Below are 22,434 nucleotides of genomic sequence, written 5' to 3' on the forward strand. Positions count from 1 at the left end.
GGATTGAAACGGTAAAAAGTGCCTTAGAAGATAGATATATATATATAAGATCTGACAATGTTGTAGCTTTGACAGGTAATAGATTGATTTTTCAGAAAATTGTAGGTATGAAGTTAGTAATGATGTAAATTTTTCATGTAGTACTATCATATCCTGTACACCCCTTGAGGGCAAATGTCAGGAATTTGATGATGATGATGATGATCTTGTTTCTTCTTACAAGTCTTCCCTTGTGTAGCTACTTTTACACATAGCTTTACTTTCTTACATTTTCTCTGTATTTTCTCAGAGCACAAGCTGACTTGATAGGAATTATATCTTTCTTCTTTTCGAAAACTGTGTCATGGAGTTCTGATTTTACTATACTTGCTGTCTTCATCACAAGCCTACCTGGCTAAATCAATGTTTTCTTCTCTGCCACTTAATCTCTAAGTTTGGTTCAGTTTTCAAACACTTTATTTTCTCATGTCAGTGATATTTTTTTTAATTCTTCTGTCAGTGCAACTTCTTTTTATTGATATTTCGAAAGAATTCTGATTTTACTATCCTTGCTGACTTCATCACAAGCTTTCCTGGCTAAATCAATGGTTTCTTCTCTGCCACTTAGTCTCTAAGTTTGGTTCAGTTTTCAAACACTTTCTTTTCTCATGTCAGTTATGCTTTTTATAATTCTTCTGTCAGTTTGACTTCTTTTCATTGATATTTTGAAAGAATGAATGAGAGTGAAAGTGTGACACAAGGTTTGAAAATTCAAAAAAATGAAAGACAGCAAAAATGTGATGCACGATTCAAAAGTTGAGTTTGGTTAACATGAGACAGGAGATGAAATGAATGAAGTTAAGAGAATTCAAGAGATATATGGAAAAGTGAAAATGATGAAAACAAATAATGTTGGTATAAAAGAGGTAACGAAAGATCCGCAAATGGCATTGTATGGTTATTCAATTATTAAAGGTGTGCTGGACGACAGGATTCCTAAAGTATGTTTTGTTGGAGGTAGAATGAGTAGAGTGATTGTGGCATTAGATATGAGAAGACAAGCAAAAGAGTTGTAGTTGTAATAGGTACAAATAACTTAACCACAAACAAAGAATACATCAGATTGGATATCAGGAGGTTGTTGAGACAGATAAAAGAGAATAGCGTGATAGGAAAGGTAGTAAGCATGTTGCTCAGGTATGACAGTGGTGAGATAAGGTGAAGAGCAAGGATTATGAATGATATTATTATTATTATTTGTCACCTCCAGGGAGTCCAAAGACTCATCGAGGGAGGGCATCTACTCTACAACTCTGCTTCCACCACTCACAATCCACCACTGACTGCAACTAACTACACCAACGCCATCTACCGCCGACCACCACCACTAGTATTTCCACAGACAATCACAAACATCCATGCCCATGGCGGGATTCGAACCCGCAGCCTCTTGACTGGAAAGCGGATACGCTAACCACTCGGCAGCGGAAATGTGTGAGGAGAAAGGAGTGCAGTTTGTTAATGTGTGGAACGAGTTTGAAGGACAAAGCGAACTGTATAGGGGCGATGGACTGCAATTGAGTGGTTTTGGTGTGAGTCACTTGGAGAGAATGCTGCTGGAAGGTAGAGCAGTGGAGAGAATGAATCTGATCAAGTGGGAAGCAGTGTGGAAGAAAGGAAGCGTAAAATAGGATAAATTGAAGAGGTGGTTGTGAATAAAGAAATGAGCGGCATGAGTACAGAGAATGTGAGAACAGGTGTGCAAGACAGACAAGAAAATGGGGAGGCTCAGGGCAGACAGAGGAACACAGCTTGAGAAAGGTAGGTGCTCAAAGAGAATGTGAATGCATGTATAGACAAAAAGGGATATGGGTGACCTGGAATCAAGGGAAAACAGTTGGATCTGAAGAAGTTCTAAGATAAATAAGAAGAAAAAGAAATGACTCGAGTTAAACATAGAGAAGTCACATCAAATAAGTGGTTTCAGTGGAACTAGCTAGAGATCCAAGAATAAGCTGCTGTGTTTGTATATAAATGCTAGAAGTGTAAGAAACAAGGCTTGAATCTTTTCACCCAAAAGTTGTTGGAATAAGTGAGACGTGGTTGGATGAGGACGACATCCTGACAGGAATAGAGATGGAAGGGTATGATATGTTTCATGAGAATAGAAAGGGTAAAAAAAGTGGGGTGGGGGGGGGCTATTGATAATAGAAAAAGAGTTATGTCCACACAAAGTACAGATGCAAGAGAGAAATAGTGCCAATGGTTTTGAGGCAGTATAGTGTGAGATAGAGGTGAATAGAAACTCTTATAGAAAGGCTTATACGTTGGTAACACGACTATTAAATTATTTAAGGAATTTGCAATATAATGGAATATTAATTGAAAGAAACTTTAATGAATACTTCCTATATTTTGGCAATATCACATTGCCATCTTCATGGGAACATACAAATATGACACATGCATGCAGGAACTACAAAAAACAAATGAGGCAGAAGATAAGAAACTGCTCTTGTTCCTAAAGTCCTATTGGTGCCTCCTAGCAGTATATTGGATTGTCTTGGCTGTTGGGCTGATGTTCTCATGATGAAAGTCTCCCAAATTTGGGGCTGTCTCATGCACCCAAATTTCTTGAGGTTTGGAACGTTTTTTAGAGCAGGCTGATTCTATGAATAGTCTTTTGTACTTTAACTTGATGCAGTGTATTACTTTGGCTTCCTTCTAACGTATTCTGTGGTGGGTATCTAGAGCATGGTCTGCAAGCCCAGAGTGGCTGTACTGGTGAAACTGGATGTAGTCTTTGTGTTCTGAAATCCTGATATTCACTGTCCTGCCTGTTTAGCCAAAGTAGGACAGTTTACAGCTGCAAGGGACCTAGTATACCCCCAGGTAGATCCAGGGGAAGTGGTTGGTCTTTGGTAGAGCAGATAAGGGATGCCAACTTTTTATATGGTTTGTAACAAGAAGCCAGATCATATTTTTTAAGGATTTTGGTTATTTTTACCAAGGTGCCCTGGATAAGGAATAGTGATAGATTTAGTGTAATCTTTACAACTGCCAGGATAATGAGTTATCCCAAATTGTGTTAAATTTAAGCACCGTTTCTCTTCACAGAAGGCTTTCCGGATATAACCACACTAGCTTTGCCCTACTACGAGAACAAATTACTGTACGTGCGTTCTCCTAGCCGACAGAAACAAAGCTCTATGGGCTCTAGAGGAGGAGCTTTCAAGCATACTTTTGTTGCCGAAGCACATGCCATCTCATGTGCTTCGGCAACAAAAGAATTTGATAAAATACGTAGTCGGCACATCAAGAAATTTGATAACCTGAAAAAGAACTCTGCCTCCATACCACAGCAACCACTCAACACGGTAGTCAACCTCTCTTCCGTTATTTTGAATCTTGAAGCACTCACTGCTCTTGCACGTGGCCACAGTTTCGTCTTATCGCCTAAAAATATACCTGCCAAGGACATAATGATCCAAATAGAAAGTGGTATCCACAGCCTTCCGAACCATATCGCCAAGAATGTAAGACTGGATGTAGCTGGTGTTCTCACTAAACCAAGACCACCAAAAACCAACATATCCAAAGATGAATATACAGCTTTACTAGAAATTAAGAAAAACAAGGAAATAGTAATCACCAAAGCGGATAAGGGTAACACCATTGTGGTTCTCAACCATAAGGACTACACAGGTAAGCTTAATGCTTTATTAGATCGGGCTATCTACCTCCCTATCTTTATTATTAGATCGGGCTGTCTACCAGCTCTCAAATTAGAACACTCCATAGGCTCCTTAAGAAGGTCATTTCTTGGCCTGTGGAAGCTTATTTTCACATGGTTAGACTATAATAAATTTAGTTTAATCCTTTATCCAAGTCTGAGCAAACAAAGTTTGTGCCTGAAAGTATCTTCAGGACTGGGGTAAGGTGGTACAACACCGGGCAACTCGTTGCAAAAGTGGAGTAAGCTAACATCACTCCTATCTCAGTATCTCCCATAATGCAAAACACATCTCCTTGCAGATGTGTCTAATGTTATGCATTAAGGGAAGGGATCAGCAAGGAGATGTGTTTTGCATTATGGGAGATACTGAGATAGGAGTGATGTTAGCTTGCTCCACCTTTGCAACAAGTTGCCGGTGTTGTACCACCTTACCCCAGTCCTGAAGATACTTTCAGGCGCAAACGTTGTTTGCTCACACTTGGATAAAGGATTAAACTAAATTTATTATAGTCTTACCAAGTGAAAAATAAACTTTCAATATCTTTCTCTAAATCTGGAGTAATTTATTAAAAAGGTGGCACACCATTTGGCAACTCCTATAGGTAGAGATGACCTTGCTAATGCTTCTGCCTGGTATCTCCACTTGGGCCTGGCTCCCACTGAAGAGACCTCAATAAAGGTTGAAACTAGTCTGGGTAGTGACCCTTCCCTTGATGCATAACATTAAGGGAAGGGTCACCAACATTAGACCAGTGATTCTCAACCGCTATGCCGCGGCACTTTAGTGTGCCGCCGCTGCGAATACCCATACATAAGTGGCGTCAGACAAGTGGTTCAATCAGTTCTACCTTCCTAGTGGGGACTGGCTGAACCAATACGCATGGCTATTATAGTTCTGGCTACTTTATTTTCAATGAACCCCCTAAAATGGATAAATGGATAAAAAATAAAGAAAGCTTAATGACGATAATGATGATGATGCTAGCGATCATGCTAACGAGCCCATTACAAGTAAAGATGTTTCCTCCGCCAAAAAATGTAATGTTCATCGTAAGTACAATGATGACTTCTTAAAATTTGGATTTACATCTACAATGGAAAATGATAAAACTGTTCCCGAGCGTGTGGTATTTGGTTGTAAATTATCAAACAGTGCTATGGTTCAGAGCAAGCTCCAACGTCACCTGCTCACTAATCATCCTTCGCTAGCATCAAAAGACAAAGCCTACTTTCAAAATCCATTATCTGCAAGATCCAAACAATTAAAGATTTTTAAAAAGCAAATTAGTGTGTCTGAAAAAGCTCAGATAGCTTCTTATGAAGTGGCTGAATTAATTGCTCTCAAATTAAAATCTCATAATTTGGCTGAAGAAATTATATTACCTGCTTGTTGTAAAATTGTAAAAAGAATGATCGGTGAATCAGCAGAAATTGATGTTTGTAAAATACCACTTTCAAATGACACAATTCATCGCAGAATTATAGACTTGTCTCGAAATATTGAAGAAAATACTGCTGAAACTCTTGCAAATTCAAATTTTGCTTTACAAATCGACAAAACAACTGATATTATGGGAAAAGCACACTTAATTGCATTCATTCGATTCATTCACAAAAATGATATAATTAATCAATTTTTATGTTGTTGTGAATTATCTGATTTCACAACAGGAAAACATATTTTAGATGAAATTAATTCTTATTTACAAGAAATTAAAATTTCGTGGAATTTGTGCATTGGCATTTGTACAGATGGTGCTCCAGCTATGACAGGATCTATAAAAGGATTTGTAGCACATGTAAGAGAACATAATGCACATATATTAGTTACCCTTTGTTATTTGCATCAGGAAACACTCATTACAAAACAATTACCATCAGAATTGAAAGTAGTGCTGGAACAATGTGTTAAAATGATTAATTATATAAAATCAAGACCATTAAAAAGTCGCCTGTTTAGTCAGTTATGCCAGGCTATGGAGTCTAAATCGGAATCATTGTTACTACACACGGAAATCAGGTGGTTATCCAGAGGGAAAGTTTTGTCTCACGTGCTTGAATTAAAAAACGAGATAAAGATATTTTTTGAACAAGATAATAATGATTTAGAACCCCCCCCCCCCCCCCCGTTTATATGGACTTCCAACAGTACATAAACTAAATGTGCCATTATATCCCATAGTGGATGGCATTGATTCCCCCACATATAAATTAGCCAAAGCACTCGCACACTATACTGGCAAAACACCATCATACATAAAAAAAACTCAGCCCACTTCAAAGTCACTATAGAAAACCTCTCACTCCAACATACTGACATAATGGTGAGTTTTGAAGTCTCCTCCCTATTCACAAATGTCCCATTCAAGGACACCTTTCAGCTCATCCAAGCCAAATTTTCTCCCAATATCTCAGCCTTATTTCAGTTCACAATGAATTCAGGCTGTTTTGTTTGGGAAGGAAAATTCTATAAACAGATAGAGGGGGGACAGCCATGGGCTCAACATTATCTCCCCCTATTGCTAACTTTTACATAGAACATTTTGAGCAATGTGCTCTAGATTCCAAACCCAAAGTCTGGCTTAGATACGTTGACAATGTTTTCCCTATCTGGTCCCATGGCCGCTAGACCGTTTCCTCAGCAACCTAAACAAACAACACAAATGCATACCATTCACAATCAAGAATGAAAAGCAGAACACACTTCCATTTCTAGATATGCTTGTCACTTGTCTTCCTTCTGATAGTCTTTCCTTCACTGTTTGCTGGAAACCAACACATACTGGCCAATATATATACACAAAAATTCCTACCACCACCACCCAACACAAACACTAGGGGTCATTGATACACTTCAAAACAGGGTTTTGAAGATTTGCTCCAATGAACAAGCACTTAAAGGTGAATTAAAAGTTATCAGCAATACCTTCCTAAAAAATGGTTACATCCAAAATACTATCAACAAAATTCTGTACAAGACCTCACTTAAAAACAAAAATAAACAAGACTGTAATGAAACTGTAACCTACATTAAAGGGATATCAGACAAAATAAAAAGAATACTACAAAAATACAACCTTAAAGCCACCTTTAAACTTGCAAAATTAAAGAACATACTCAGCACATCGAAGGATTCACTCCCTCCACTGGCCCACCCTGGGGTATACATATTCATTGCACCTGTAATTTGCCCTATATAGGGGGGGAAAACAGGACTCACAATTCCTATCAGAAAAAGGGAACATAAACGACACTTTAAATATAATAACTATGGTCAAGCTGGTCTTTCTGATCATGTCCTGAACACTTTACATAGAATTGACTGGAAAAGAACCTGCTGTTTACGTCACGCCAAAACATGGTATGAACGTAAATTTAAGGAGGCCTGTAAGATTCTTATCAATCAACCTAATCTTAACAATAATGATGGTCTAAAAATCCCAAACATATCAAAGGCACATATTCTACCCACTTAACTTTTTTCCCAAAGTGTTAATTTTAAATAGAACCATAGGTAATCCAGTGGATGGAATTGATATAGAAAATGTAGAACAATTCACATATTTAGGAGGTAAAATGACGTATGATTTGGACTGTAGAAAAGAAATAAAGTTCAGAATTTCAAAGGGAAGAACAAATCTGAAGGCCATGGATAAATCCGGAAAAGTAAACTGATCAGCCTACAAATTAAACTAAGAGTACTGGAAACATGCATCTTTAGCAGTGTACTGTATAGATCTGAAACGTGGGTAATAAATAAGGAATCACGGAAAAGAATTTTGTCATTTGAAAGAACTTGTTACAGGAAGATTCTAAGAATAGGATGGGTACAGAAAGTCACAAATGAAGAGCTCTATCGGAAGATACACCCAAAGGAGAATCTCATATAGAAGATTATAAAACACAAGATGCAATTATTTGGACACATCTGCAGAATGAGCGAGGACCGGAAGATAAAGACATTCATGTTTGGTGTTATGGATGGTGTAAACAGAAAAGGTAGACCATACCGAGAATGGGTAGACGACATAAAGGACTGATGTGAAATGGGCGTACAGAGCCCATGGTTCGTGATGATGATGATAGGTAATCCAGGATCCTAAATCTAATATAACAATTGTTATGTTAAATTAGGACATAATTTTTGCTGTAACAAAACTGTCTATATGAAAGAATGTTTCTCTGATGTTGTCTTACATAGAATATAACTTTGATGTAGTTAATTTATTTTATTTCATTTCATTTATTTATTGTAATTTCATTTTATTTTCACTAGAGGTCAGGCCAGTAGAATAACCATTGATCAAATCATTGTCTCTTGAACATACTCTGTGAAATGTAATTTAGCTTGTGTCTGTATATATATATATCTGTATACTTCAGATGATGACCTTTATATGAAAGTCGAAATGTTGGGAAATTAAAATAATTATTTATAACACGGTTGTAGAGTCCATAATTTGTGTAAAATGAATCTCCGTGACAGTTTACATATTTAACTTTCTTGGCAGAGGAAGATTGGTTATCATGCTCTTTACTATAACATCAAACACAGGTGGCAGAGCCACAACAGACAGTTTGGGCATGTCCACATTCTGGCTTTTGAAGCATCTAAGTGGATTAGAAATGTAGTCTAACAGGACATTTGAGACAACCTGCTTTAACAGATGCATGAAGCTTGGAGGTATCAAAAGTAAGGATAATTTTTCTGGTTGGAACCAGGTGACTATCCCTATGGATCAGAATGCACCTCATACTTGTTGCCCCCCCCCCCCGATCTTTCAGCTCTGAACATATCTCCTCATCAGGAACATCTAGAAGATTCCATTCTTAATGACAGAAGTTTTTTTGTCATTAACTGTTTTGGGAGAACCTACCAATCCATCTAGAACCTTTTTAATGCTGAAGGGTTATATTTTTTTCCTATTGGCTTTTCACCTGTTGCACGGATGATTAGAAAAACTGGTATTACACAATTACACATATTTTATTTTTTTATTTCTATTATTGAAAGGTGTATGAGTAGCATTGTTACTTGGTTGGGACTTTTTAGGACACTGAAACAATTGACGATGAAGGATTCATGCTTGAGAAGTTTTTCTGGTTTGGCACTAGAGCCATTTTCATGGTGTTCCACTACTGAATGGAATGCCAGGATTACCCCTGATGCTATACAAGCACCACAGCAAGTCTTGGGCTCTGTTCCCAGACCATGGGGAAGGAGACTTACTGCAACACTCTTGACCCTTACAGGCAAGCCCACTAGTCAATTGATCCTATCCAGGCCTACCCATTCTGCCTAAGCAGAGGCCAAAGTGCAAGACTATCAGGATTCCCCCCCCCCTTTCCAGATGTCCATGGGTCACACCACACAGCAAATACAGCAGCAGCAAGGCATTGAATTCCAGTGATAGTAGTCTTGAAGAGAGGATTGTGAAAAAGATTCAGGAGAAGTACACTGAAGAATATGTGACGAAAAGCAAAGAAAAAAGAGGAAGAATTAAAAAGGCCAGTGCTATAACTGGGAGGTCTCCTCCACCATGAACAGGTGCCTCACATTGTGGCAACTGACAGGGAGTGGCTGTATACATAACCCACCCATTAATGGTACATGTATGCAAACAAAATAAAACTGAAATGGACATATAAAAATAAGGGGATGGGGGAGAAAAGATAAGCTGTAAATTTGTGAATATCCAGAGGTCAACCTGAACATTGATGAACCTCATGTTACACATATCAGTTTGACTACAGTGTGGTTGTGGAGTTGTTTATCATAGTTTTCTCCTAACAAACATAAAACCAACCTGAGAATCACATCTAAGAGTGTAAAGGTATGAACTAATTCCTGAGTTTGTGCCATTTCTGCGCTAAATGAACTTAAATCTCCTGGTGGAAAGCTTATAATACAATAAAATAGTTATAAAATGCTATTTACTTTTGAGAGAAACTTGTGACATGAAATTAAGAATTATTTATTACACATTAGCACAAGAAAAGTATATTTAATATACTACCAGATATTTCAGTTTGAAAATAACAAACTATCATCAGCGGCTTGACAGAAAACAGTTTTTTACAAGATAGAATACAAACAAAATGTCTCCATGCAACCTACTGATCTTATGGTGAGCTTCGGTGCAGAATCTGTTTCCAAAAAAATGTGAGGTTTTTTTAACCAAACTTTTCATACAGATATGTATGAAAAGTTTTACCAAACTTTTCATACATATACACATACACACATATCCATGTATGTGTGTATGTGTGTGGGGAGGGGGCCTTTTTCTCCATTCTAACATCAAACACTTGTTTTGTTAGCCTTTCTTCTTCAGTTCTGTTTAAATGACCATACCTCACATATTCTTGAATGCTAACTGTATCACATTCCTTTTTTATTATTATTATTATTTTTTTTTAGTATGTTTCTTCTACTGATGCCATCTATTCACTTCGTTAATTTTTTTCAGAATTCTCAGGTCTGTGGATGTGAAAGTTTTCTGTTCATATAACTGGTGTTGCTAAAGCATATGAAATACTGCTAAATAATAATTATAAGATATTATATTGCAGAGTAATCAGGAAAAGGAAGGAGCGGTCATAGTAATTAATGCTAAACACAAAGATAAACTTCTTGAATGGTGAGTAGTTTCAAATAGTCATGTGGGCAAACTTCATAATGGGAAATTGGATGTTGGAATTTATTTGTGATGAGACTGATTTATGCCTGTGGGCCCACCTAAGGTTCTACTAAGGAAGAAGTAGAAGAGTTTCCAAGTCACTGGAGACTGACTTGTAGTGCTGATTTAAAAGCTGGTTCTTGTTGAAGATCTAAAACAGCAGAGTAGGAAACAATACCAGGCATGTAGAAAGCTGAGAAAATTTGGTGAAAAATACTAAGCTAATAATAATGGCAAGCACCTGCAGGATTTCTGTTCACACTGTGATTGCTGTAATCTTTAGATCACATTGTGAACAGAAATTCACATTTTTTTAGATTTCTATCATGTCTGGTATTTGTTTCCTACTCTGCTGTTTTAGATCTCCAACAAGAACCAATTTAAGTCAGTGTTATCCTTTCCAGTGACTTGAAACTATTTTACTTCTTCCAATATATAGAAATACATGAATACACACGAAGAGAATGAAAAGAAAAATAAATAAGAAAAGTCTTATTGACTATGTTATTATTGCTTATGTCTTCACACTTGTTCAGGATGTATGAATACTCAGAATATTTGAAATAGGAAGTGATTATCATTTAGTTTTTAGGATAAAAATGAATTTTTGAAAAGAAAAATATGTAAGGAAGTTTTGAAAAGAGTCAGTTGAGCAGCTTTCAGAGATAAACTGTAGGGACAAATATATGAATATTGGAGAAAAATACAAGCATTTTCTTCATCCAAGCCTAATCATTAAACCATGTTAACTCTTATAAAGTATCATATTCCTATCCACCTAGTCTTCAATTCTTTCTTTCACCAAGTCCTCAAATATCTTAACTACCACTCTTGAGATGCTGATTGGCCTTTAATTTGCACCTTCCCAGTACTGAGGCTTAAATGAAATAGTTTGGGCAGAGGAGCTGTTAATGTCCTTGCACATTTTCACATGGGTCAATATGCCATCTAATCTCATGACTGTGTTCTGCAATATCCTAAGAACCTCCATTTCTTTATCCTCTATTCTCCCATTAATCAATGTCACCTTTAGCATTGCAACATCACTACCTAGATGGTACACCTTTACAAAATAATCACTCAGTAATTCAACTATTTGGTTTGCTGCTATTAACTTCCTGCCATCAGCACTATTCAAAGTCATCCTTCCATAGCCATTTCTCCTTTTTATGCAGTGAAAGAACTTTCTATTATTCCTTTTCTCCTCATCAGCTAGCTTTCTCTCATAATTAACTTTGTCCTTCCTTAATTTCTTTATATTCCCTCTGCTGTTCCTGCTTTATGTTACTATTCATTCAACTCCTACCTGATTTATCCTTCTCTCTCTGTATACAGTCTGATACTGCTTTTATCAAGCATCCCTTAACCACCTCCAAATGCTTGTGCCATGGCACTGCTAAAATATGACTCTTCAGCATGTCATAATCACATGCTTGGTAATTCCACAGATATCACTTCTTGACAGAAAATTCTGAATTCTGTTAATCTCCCAGGTCAAGCTTACATGATCACTTTCTCCAATCAGAGGCAGCCTAGCTAGATTGATGTTATGACCAGATCCACCCTTGAACCTCAGGTCTCTTCCATTACATGCTGTCTCAAGTAATTGTCTCTCAGCAGCTGTATAAATTTCGTCTATAGGGACATAGACGAAATCCCCATAATAATTACTCCACCTGCACTCATTGTGCAGGTGCACAAGGGGTGAGTTTGATTGATGGAAGGATTTATATAAGGTGGCATTTGAATGGATTTGTGCTATCTTTTAAATTACCATCTGGTCGTTCTGTTCATTTCCCACCATTTTATTGTTATAGTCGCTTATACTGTTTACAACATCAACCTCACCAGTTGCATTTTCATGCATTTCCTTACACTTCTGGCATTCACTCTCAAAAAAATATAGAAGATAAATATCAAGAAGATGGTACAGTGAAGGTAATGGCTACTGAAAAAGTTTAGAAGTGGCAGAATCAGAGATAATAAAGATGACATAAATTATTGGTTTTTTCCTTTCAGTCATTTCCGACCATAGGTGACATTGCCCACGAAGTATTGCTGATGAGATTTTTACAGAGTTGCTTTCCCCAACCCCCCAATTTTAACCAGTCATTTGACTGGGACATATTCATGACTGTAATCCATGTGTATTCACGGGGGCTGGTTTGCCTGTTCTGGGAGATGAAAATCCCTAGTTTCTGGGTGAAAAAAAGCCCTACCTCCATATGAGACCAGCTAACTCACCTTTAGTTGAAAGATACCAGAGATAAAGGTTCCTTATGTCACCAACAGGAATCAAATTCTGGTCTTTCCGACCAAAGGGCTTCGTCTAAACTGACTGAGCTACAGAGGCTCCATGACATAAAAACTGAGGATAAAGATATTTTAGATGTTTTGCATAATTACTTTGAAAGATTATTAAGTGTGATAAGATTTGAGAGAAAAGTAGTGGTAAATATGATAATGTGATAATTATATGATTATTGTACAAAGGGTGTACGAAAGCTAGTATGCTAACTGCTACTCATTCAGTATCTGTGGAATGTTAGTGGTAAAGATTTTAGAGAAGTTGGTAAAAACTCACATACAGAAATGGGTTGACAGACAATATATATTCCGCAAGAAACAGCATGGGTTTACTAAATGGATATTTCTGTTTTAGTAATTTTCTCATATTTTATAACAATATTACAGCTGACTTGGATACAGGGAATGGTTCCACTGTAATACTATTAGACTTTGCATTTGATAGAATACCACCTGAAAAGCTGTTGAAAGTTTATTTTTCACTTGGTTAGAGTATAATAAATTTAGTGTAATCCTTTATCCAAGTGTGAGCAAACAAAGTTTGTGCCTGAAAGTATCTTCAGGACTGGGTTAAGGTGGTACAACACCAGGGCAATACGAGTTGCCCTGGTGTTGTACCACCTTAACCCAGTCCTGAAGATACTTTCAGGCACAAACTTTGTTTGCTCACACTTGGATAAAGGATTACACTAAATTTATTATACTCTAACCAAATGAAAAATAAATTTTCAACATCTTTCTCTAAATCCAGAGTAAATTATTAAAAAAGGGTGGCACACCAATTGGCAATTCCTATAGGTAGAGATGACCTGCTAATGCTTCTGCCTGATATCTCCACTTGGGCCTGGCTCCCACTGAAGAGACCTCAATAAAGGTCGAAACTAGTCTGGGTAGTGGCCCTTCCCTTAATGCATAACATTAGACATATTTGCAAGGAGATGTGTTTTGCATTATAGGAGATACTGAGATAGGAGTGTTGGTAGCTTGTTCCACCTTTGCAACGAGTTGCCCTAGTATTGTACCACCTTAACCCAGTCCTGAAGATACTTTCAGGCACAAACTTTGTTTGCTCACACTTGGATAAAGGATTAAACTAAATTTATTACGCCTGAAAGGCTGTTACATAAACTAGGCAGTATGGGATTGGAATATAAACTCTTCACTTGGATAAGTGGATGGTTGATGGACAGGTATCTGAAATTGGTATATGGTAGGTGTGAATCTACCAGATTTAAGGTCAGAGAGTAGTAATCTCTGGAGGGTGCAAGGAAAAGTTGCAAAGATTATATCGAGATTATAGAATGTAGAGAATGTGGACTGCAGACACTGGTAAACAGCAGAAAAACAGGTGAGATGATAGAGGTCTATAAATTCTGAATGGGTATTAAAGGATATCACTGATATACTTTTATATAGAAGTTAAGGCAAGAACACTGGGACATGAAAGTTATGTTTGTGTGTTATTAAGAAAGTGATAACAGCTAGATTTTTCCACTCACTCACAGAACAGTCAGTGAATGGAAGTTTGCCCACTGAAGTAGTGAGTGCATCTAGTGTGAGGGAGTTTAAGGAAAGGTAACATTTGGTTTGTGTGATGTTTCTCTTCCCCTCAATGAAACTCCCTGGTGGTCTCAGATAATATAGATATTAATAATATTCAAATGGAATGCAGAAGAACATGTCAATATTTGAAGGAGAAGATAACTATACAGATATATCATAACATCATAATAAAATGTGAGCAAGTTGCTCAAATTATCCTCTAGTAAATCCATCCTGTTTTTCACAGAGTATTAATTCACCATCAACCCATTTCTGTATGCAACTTTTCAAAAATCTTCACTACCACTCGAGATGCTGATAGGTCAATAGATATTATCAATCTTTGTATTATCTTTGTAATTACCCTTGTGCGCTGGGTATACCATACATTTATAACTATAGAATAACACGTATGCCAGAGTAAATCACTTTTTTATTTTTTTATTATATTAGAAAACCAACACAATGCCAAAATAAAATTTAAAGTGGAATTATTAAAAGAAGAAAGTATAAAAACATTATACTACAATAGATTAAAACAAAAGTTTCAAGACAACCCATTAAGTAGCAAACAACATGTAGAAGATAACTGGAAGATTTTTAAAACAAATTTAACTGAAATAGCAACAGAAGTATTAGGGGTAAAAAAAAAAGAATAACAAAATCAAGAAGATAGACTCCATACTTTAATGAAGAAATAAAATTATTAACAAAAGAAAAGAAAGAAAAATATCTACAAATGAAATCACCAGATAATTGGAACGAATATAAAGAAATAAGAAATAAAGTTAATCAAAATAAAATAGAAAGCAAAAATTAATTTTGGGAATCATACACAAAAGAACTTGAACATGATTTCTATGGTATACAGAAACAAATATGGAGATTTATTAATACATAAAAGAAGGAAGAAGCAGAATATATCCCAATATTAAAAGTAGAAATAGAGGAATTAGAAAATTATTTTAAAAACCTTGATAACCAAACAGTTGAAACAAAGTAGAACTAGGTAAAGACAAACAAACCAAGAAAAAGAAATAAATACAACAGAAATGAAAATTTAAATTGCAAATGCAATTAAAAAATTGAAAAATAGAAAATCACCAGGTCTAGATAATATCAATAATGAATTATTATAAAATGGTAAAGAAATTATCATTCGGAGTTTAAATATATTATATAACCAAATAATAAATACAAAAGCAATACCGGTAGAATGTAAGAAAAGTATCTTCTTCTTCTTTGAGTGCCTTCTCCTATCGGAGGTCGGCGACCACCTTGGCAAATTTTGAGCGATCCTCAGCCACTCTAAACAGTCCTTCAGAGCTCATACCAGTCCACTGTCTGATGTCTGCCAGCCAAGATTTTCTTCATGTTCCTTGTCCTCTTCAATTTATCTTCCCCTTTATAAGCAATTGAAGTTTTTTATATTTTTCATTACGAAGTAGGTGTACCGATTCATATGCAGTTTTCCTTCTTTTTATGGTATCTAAAAGTTCACGTGATTTCCCCATTTGTTCCAGTACTTCCTGATTGGACATTTTTGCTGTCCATGGGATTTTTAACATTCGTCTGTATAACCACATCTCAAAGGCTTCAAGTTATTTTATTGATGTTGTCTTCAAGGTCCAAGTTTCTGCACCGTACAGCAGTATAGACCATACATAGCATTTAACCATGTGTACTCTATAAGGTCTAAGTTTAAGTTGCGGTTACATAGTGTTGGTTTCATTAGGAGAAAATTTTTTCTTGCCATTTCAATTCTAACTTTTATTTCCCTTTCTGGATTGCATTCTTCATTTAAGCACCATCCGAGATATTTAAACTTTGTCACTCTTTCTATTTGTTTCCCATTTAAAGAAAGTGATGAATTAGTTTCTTGCTTATGACCATGAATTTAGTTTTGGTGATATTTATTTTTAATCCCATTTTTTCACTCTCTTCATTCACCAGTTCCAGAAGATTTTGAAGATCCTGAATATTGTCAGCCAGGAGAGCTGTGTCATCAGCATATCGGATGTTACTGATGATTTCACCATTTACCTTAATCCCTTCCTCTCTTCTTTTTAAGATATTTTGAAATATGGCTTCTGAGTATATGTTAAAAAGAAGAGGTGACAGCACACATCCTTGCCATGCTCCTCGTTTGATGTTAATGGGGTCTGTAATATTGTCATCAACTTGAACAGATGCCTTTTGGTTTCCAATATAAGTTTGAATGATCCTTACCATCTAATCCAATTCCCTTTAATAGTGCAATCATTTTAGTATGTTGGACTTTATCAAATGCTTTTTCAAAGTCAATGAAGTAAATGAATACTTCCTTGTTTTGATCAATACGTTTTTGGAATAAGATTTGAGAGCAGAAAAGATCCTCTCTTGTTCCCAAACCATTTCTAAAGCCAAACTGGGTATCACTGATGGTGTCTTCACATTTTCTGTATATTCTTTTTTGAATTATTTTCAGGAACATTTTGAGAACATGACTCATTAGGCTGATCATGTTATAGTCATTACAAGTTTTCGCATTTGCTTTTTAAGGTAGCATGATGAAGGTCCACTATAACCAGTCTTGTGGGAATATGCCTGTATCGTAGACTTTATTAAATAGCTTTACTAATATAGCAATGTTGTCACCTTCTAATAACTTTACTATTTCTACTGGTATTCTATCAGGGCCTAAGGCTTTATCATTTTTAGCTGAGTTCAGCGCACATTCTACCTCTGATCTTAGAATGCATGGACCGTCCATCTGTTCATAAGTATTTTCTGGGTTCTGTCTGTTATCAGAAAAGAGTTCTTCTACATATTACACCCATTCTTGTATTTTGTCATCTTTTTCGGATATTATTTCTCCCTTTTTGTTTCGAAGGACACATAGTTGTTTTTTCTTAAATATACCTGAGGTCTCTTTCAGCTTTTTGTGTAGATTAAAATTGTCATGCTTTTCTTGTTGAATTTCAATTTCTCTACATTTTTCATTCATGTGATTTCTTTTGCTTCTTTTATCTTGCCTTTAATAATTTTTTGAACCTCTTTATATTTTGTTGCAAGGTGATTTTTATATAATCTGTGTTGATCCATGAGAGAAAGAATTTCGTCAGTTATCCAATCTTTCTTTTTTACTGCTCTATCAGGACACAAGGTATTAGTACATTTCTCTATGAAGACAGATTCCTATCTCTTTCCTATCAACACTCATGACATCATCTTCTTGATAAGTGCTATTTCTTGATTCAGATCTTGACTTAATTAGTTTCTTATCGCTGGTTTTTTTTTAACTTTCCTAAATTAAATCTTTTTTGTTGATCTTTCTGAAGTATAGCTTTCAGTCTAATTTTTAACACTGTCACCAGTAGATTATGATCAGAAGCAATATCCACACTAGGATAGGTGTTTGTGCTCTTTGTGGAACATCAAAATCTTTGATTAATTAGCAAGTAATCAAGTAAAGAAGAGTATAACAATACCAATATTTAAAAAAGGAGATTAAAAAACAGAAAATTATAGAGGAATAAATTTATTAAATACCTCATTAAAAGTACTAACAAGAATCCTAAATAGATTAATTTCCAAAGGAAATTAATCTATTAGATGAAAAACAAGGTTTCACTGAAGATAAATTGTGCACAAATGCAATATTCATAATCAGACAATTGATAGAGAAAACAATAGAATACATGAAGAAACTACTTATATGCTTTATAGACCTGGAAAAAGCATTTGACAGAATATTAATTCCAGATGTAATAGAAATATTGCAGAGAAGAAAAGTAGCAGAAAACATAATACAAATAAAGAAATATATGATAATAATAGCTATATTATAAAAACTCAAGGAAAAATAAGTAAAGAGATACAAATTAGTAATGGCATTAGACAAGGAGACTCTTTTAAGTTCAACAATATTCAATATAATCATCATCATCATCAAATTCCTGACATGTACCCTCAAGGGGTGTACAGGATATGATAGTGCTACATGAAAAATTTACATCATTACTAACTTCCTATGTACAATTTTCCTCCAAATCAGTCTGTTACTTGTCAAGACTCCAACATTATCAGATCTTATATTTCTATTGTCTAAGACACTTTGTACCGTATCAATCCACCTATATCTTGGTCTTCCTCTGGGTCGTTTTCCTGCCAACCTGGCAGAGAACACTTGTTTTACCATGCCACCTGAGATTAGCTCTGCTAATGCATTCCTGGATGCTGACAATGTCAAGTTCTTTCCTAATATCCTTGTTTTTAATATGATATTGCCATTGATGCCATCTGTTCACACCTCTAATCTTTCTCAGGACTCTCATATCTGCGGTCTCTAGTCTTTGGTCAAGTGTTTTACTTCTGACCGCTCTCAGATCCAAAAGTTAAAACTGGTTTGAACACTGTCTTGTATACAGCTAATTTAGTGTTCTGACTAATTTCTCTCTTATTCCATATGAATTTATTCATTTGACTGCTTACCATACCAGCTTTGTTGATTCTGTTGTCTATTTCGATATTGAATTTACCATCTTCAGTAAAAATCGTGCCTAAGTAGCTGAAATGTTTTACAGGTTCCTCATTCACAACGAAATTGACATTTTCAACAATTCTACCTATTTTCATTGTCTTTGTCTTTTTAATGCTGACCTTCATACCATATCTACTACAATAGTTATTCAGTTTAGTCAGGGAATCTTGCAAACTTGTAGCGGATTTATTCAGAAGTATAACATCGTCCGCATAAAGCAAAGAGTTGACATTAACATCTCCAATTCTGATATCATGTTTAATACAACTTTCCTTCATAATGTGAACCATATAGATAATGACTAACAGAGGGGGATAATGTACATCCTTGTCTCACACCAGATTTAACATTGAACCATCTTCCTGTACTCCCTTCAATTCTAACTGCTGACTTACAACTCAAATAAAGACTAAGTATTGCTTGATATAATGCCCCATTGATACCATATAACTGTAGCATATTGAATAGCTTCTCTCTTGGCTCTCCCTTGTCATATGCCTTTTCCAGATCGACAAAACTCAAATACAGATCTTTGTTATATTCCCATGCTTTCTCAACTATTTGTTGTTTGAATATCTCATCCTGACTGCCTCTATTTGGCCTGAATCCAGCTTGTTCTTCACCAAGATTTTCTTCCACAATTCTTCTCAACAGTTTCTGAAGTATACTTGCATAGATCTTGCCAGGAACACTCAATAGGGAAATACCTCTGTAATTCTCACATTCAGTTTTATTTCCCTTTTTATATATGGGTACTATTAGAGCTCTACTCCAGTTATCTGGAATTCGTCCCTCTGTCCAGGCTTTCTGAACTATGCAGTGCAACCACTCTAAGACTTTTATACCACCATACTCAAGCATTTCTGATCGAATATCATCTACTCCTGCTGCCTTTCCACATTTCAAGCCTTTGATGGCTTTTTCTACTTCAAGTATGGATATGTATATCTGACTGTATGCCTGTTGAGTGTTTTTTACCACGATGCTATCACTGCTTGTTTCATTTAGCAATTTTTCGAAGTAATTACTCCATACTTCAAGGATATCTTTTTCTCCTGTTTTCATGTCACCTTTATCATCTCTAACTTCTTTTACAGCACTCTTTCCTCCATTTCTAAGCTTCTTCAACAACCTCCAGAATATCTTACCACCTTCTTGATATTTATTTTCTATGTTCTTGCCAAAGTCCTCCCATGACTTTTGTTTTGCTAGTTTTACGCAGTGCTTCGCTTTCTTGCATTTGTCTCTGTATTCTCTAAGAGCAAAAGCTGACTTATTTGCTATGGACTTTTGATATGCTTTCTTCTTTTCCTTCACTGCCTCTTTAACTTCCTGTGTCCACTGTGGAGTTCTGATTTTTCTATCCTTGCAGACAACCTCACCTCATGCATCTCTGGCTGAATCAATCAGGGTTTTCTTCAAGGCTTGCCACTGAATCTCCAAGGTTTGGTTCCTGTTCTCAGTGCACTGTGACCTATGGATATATGCATGGAGGGGGGAGGGGGAATCCTGGTATTCTAAGATTACTTTGGCCTGTGCATCAGCAAGACATCGATCCTGAATGGTATAGCCATGATCAATTGGCTAATGGTTTTTGGTGTTCCAGCAACACTCTCACCTCATAGTCCAGGATTGTGATTCAATGCTTGCTGTGGTGCTGCTATGGTGTCTTGGTTAGCCCTGGTATTCTACTTTCATGTGCATTCATTGCTTAGTATGTGTGTGTGTAGGCTCCATGTGTGGATTTGTGGTGGGTGGGAAGTTCTGGCACTGAACCAAAAACCCCTTGAGCATTAATTTTTCATCCTGAAACATTTCAGGGGCCTTAGCAAAGTTCCAAACAAGTACTGATACTGTAGATATAGTATTTGATAAAAGAAGTAAGAAACAAAGAGATATATGCTACACTATCATTTATCTTCTGTTTCTTACTTCTGTTATCAAATGCTGTATCTACGGCATCGGTTCCCAACTGTGGTACGCGTACCTCCCCCGGGGTACGTGCAGGGCCATTCAGGGGTACACAAAAAATAATCAGTAATGGCGGAAAAACAAGTAAAGTAAACAAAATGCTAAACATTAATTATGGAACAATAAATGTCAGTATTTAAAAACAGCTATTTTAAAAACAAGGAGTACAATTTATAGAAATGGGTTTAAAAGGGGTAAAGTGGAAAAAGGTTGGGAACTACTGGTACCAGTGCTTTTGATCATCCACATAACAGGTGAAAAGCCAATAAGGAAAGTGTCACCCTTCTTTATTCAGAAGGGCTCAGGACTGGCAGGGATCTCCCAAAACTGTTAAGAAATTATGTTCTGATAATATCCTTAGGAAACATCATGTCAGCAACATTCCACGAAATTACTGAGAGCAACATCAATGGATGGAATACCAATCACACTGATACCTCATGAAACACTCAACTCTTGTAGAGGAGTGATATTAGAATGGGATCTCTTTGATGTTCTTGATGAGAAGATATGTTCAGAGCTTAAAGATCAGGGAGTAACAAGTGTGAGGTGCATCCTGATACGTAGAGATGGTGACCTGGTTCCAACCAGGAACATCATCCTTACTTTTCATATACCTAAGCCTCCAACATCTGTAAAAGCACAGTATCTCAACTGTTTTTTAATGTACATCCTTAATCCATTAAGATGCTTTAAATGTCAAAAATATGGGCATGCCCAAACTGCCTGTCATGGCTAAAAAACCAACTTTGCCCAATGAAATAGTATAGAACATGATAACAAATCTGACAAAGGTAAGCCCTCAACCTCTCAAAAAACCAGACAAGTCTATCAAGCCAAAGTAATAGGAAAATTATCACATTAGAATTGTCGTGGGATTTGCCAGAATATTGATGTCAAGATTTTGCTGTAGAAATACAAACTTTTCTGTTTCTATCTACACGAAACAAATTTTACTTAAGACCCAAAGGACCCTAACTTAAAGAATTTCATTGTTGTATGCAAAGGCAGAACTGGAGGTGGTTCTACTCATGGAGCAGTAGCTATCCTAGTGGGTAGTCTTCCTCTTTTCCATCATGGCCAGCTTAATACTGTACTGGAAGCAGTAGTGATTTGCTTCCAGTAAAGTCGATCTTACAATTTTTCCACGCCTCATGTATGATGTCGAAGAGAGCATATATGGAAGTGAAAATTTTCCTATTCTTTGCACAATATCTTCACAGAAATCTACACAGATGTCTATATGGAAAATACACCAGGCTGACTAGAACACTTTTTCCAATCTTACAAACTTATACATTGATATAGTCAATCCAATCGTACAAAATTATACACCAATACAGTCAGTCAAAGACCTACATTGCCCAGGCAACAACAGCCTCCATTCCAAGAACATCATCTCGATTTACACTTTATCCAAAACTTTGGTGGAACCCAGAATGCCAGACAGCCAAAAAAAGAGCAACACATAGCATGGAGTATATTTCATAAATACCCCACCACATCAAACAATAGCGTTTAGCCAAAGTGGAATCCTTATTCCTGATCCCAAAACTATTGCAGACACTTTTGGAGAAAGTTTTGCCAGAATCTCAGCAACAGCTTCATGTCCTCCTGAATTTTTAATATTGAATAAGCAGTAAGAGAAAGAAAGAAAGAAAGGCTAAATTTTTCTACCAATGGGCTTAAGCCATACA

General features: G+C 36.2%; 1 protein-coding gene across 5 annotated transcripts in view; it reads left to right on the top strand.

Moving 5' to 3' along the window:
- Window positions 1–22,434, top strand: part of LOC150106176 (putative DENN domain-containing protein 10 B) — a 277,044-nt gene that overhangs the window by 228,885 nt on the left and 25,725 nt on the right. Inside the window, exon 13 of one of the 5 annotated variants that reach the window (XR_016548292.1) lies at window positions 10,186–10,356. The exons of the other annotated variants lie outside the window; for them this stretch is intronic. The gene's annotated coding sequence lies outside the window, so the exon portion shown is untranslated. The remainder of the gene's footprint in view (window positions 1–10,185; window positions 10,357–22,434) is intronic. 5 annotated transcript variants of the gene reach the window in all.

Source organism: Typopeltis vanoorti, chromosome 5 (genome assembly GCF_054136105.1).
Source record: "Typopeltis vanoorti isolate ZY-2024b chromosome 5, IOZ_Tvanoo_1.0, whole genome shotgun sequence".
Lineage (NCBI taxonomy): Eukaryota > Metazoa > Arthropoda > Arachnida > Uropygi > Thelyphonidae > Typopeltis > Typopeltis vanoorti.